This window comes from Balaenoptera acutorostrata, chromosome 10 (genome assembly GCF_949987535.1).
Source record: "Balaenoptera acutorostrata chromosome 10, mBalAcu1.1, whole genome shotgun sequence".
Classification (NCBI taxonomy): Eukaryota; Metazoa; Chordata; class Mammalia; order Artiodactyla; family Balaenopteridae; genus Balaenoptera; species Balaenoptera acutorostrata.
Window position 1 is genome coordinate 71409149 of NC_080073.1, and position 1418 is coordinate 71410566.

Consider the following 1418-nt stretch of genomic DNA (forward strand, 5'->3'; position numbering starts at 1 on the left):
ACACCGTGTTACTGTGTCCCAGGCACTGGTCTGAGCGCTTGACATGAATTAACTTATGTAACCTTTATATCAACCCTATGAGGTCTGATATTATCATCTCCATTTCACAGATGAGGAAACTGAGGCCCAGAGAAGCTAAATCATTTGCCCAAGTTCTCCCAGCTAGTAAGTGACAGAGCTGGGATTTGAATCCAGGCTGGATGGTTCCAGTCTATGCTCTGATGAACTTTGCAAGGCAGTATTGGATTTTTTTTTTTTTTTGAAGCCAGAGTCTAATGGCATAAACCTCTAAAATTCATAATTGTGCATAGAAAATAGAACATCTGTGTTTCTCTGACGTTAATTTGAGCAGCTTTCATTGTCTGGCTGGAAAGGATAACGGGCACAGGAGAGAGACTATTAGGCAAATAACTGCATTTGTATGGTGCGCAAACAAAGGTACATTTAAAATTCAGGAATTTTGAAGGCAATTAGTAGGTTCATTTAACATGCTCTTTCTGGGCTTTCTTGAACATTCTAGACCAGCAGATGCATTGTCAACAGGAAGGAGCTGGAGGAATTAGCTCTAGATTCCAAGTGAGAAGACTCGAGGTCCGGTCCTGGGACACAGGCCCCCTGTAGGGCAGCTTCCTTGTCCACATGCAAAAGAAGAAAAAGTAAGATGTTTTTATTTTATTTTTATTGAAGTATAGAAATAGATGAAAATAAATAAATAAATAAATGATTTACAATGTTGTGTTAATTTCTGCTGTACAGCAAAGTGATTCAGATATATGTGTGTGTGTGTATACACACACACACACACACACACAGACACATACACATTCTTCTTTATATTTGTTTCCATTATGGTTTATCCCAGTACATTGAATATAGTTCCCTATGCTATATAGTAGGGCCTTGTTGTTTATCCATCCTATATGTAATAGTTTGCATCTACTAACTCCAAACTCCCAGTCCATCCCTCCTCCATTCCTCTCTTCCTTGGCAACCACAAGTCTGATCTTTATGTCTGTGAGTCTGTTTCTGCTTTGTAGATAGGTTCATTTATGTCATATTTTAGATTCCACATATAAGTGACATCATATGGTATTTGTCTTTCTCTTACTGACTTACTTCACTTAGTATGATAATCTCTAGTTGCATCCATGTTGCTGCAAAAGGCATTATTTTGTTCTTTTTTATGGCTGAGTAGTATTTCTCTACATATATAAGTACCACATCTTCTTTATCCATTCATCTGTTGATGGACATTTAGGTTGTTTCCATGTCCTGGCTATTGTGAATAGTGTTGCTGTGAACATAGAGGTGCATGTATCCTTGTGAATTAGAGTTTTGTCTGGATATATGCCCAGGAGTGGGATTGCTGGATCATATGGTAATTCTGTTTTTAGTTTTCTGAGGAACCTCCATACTGT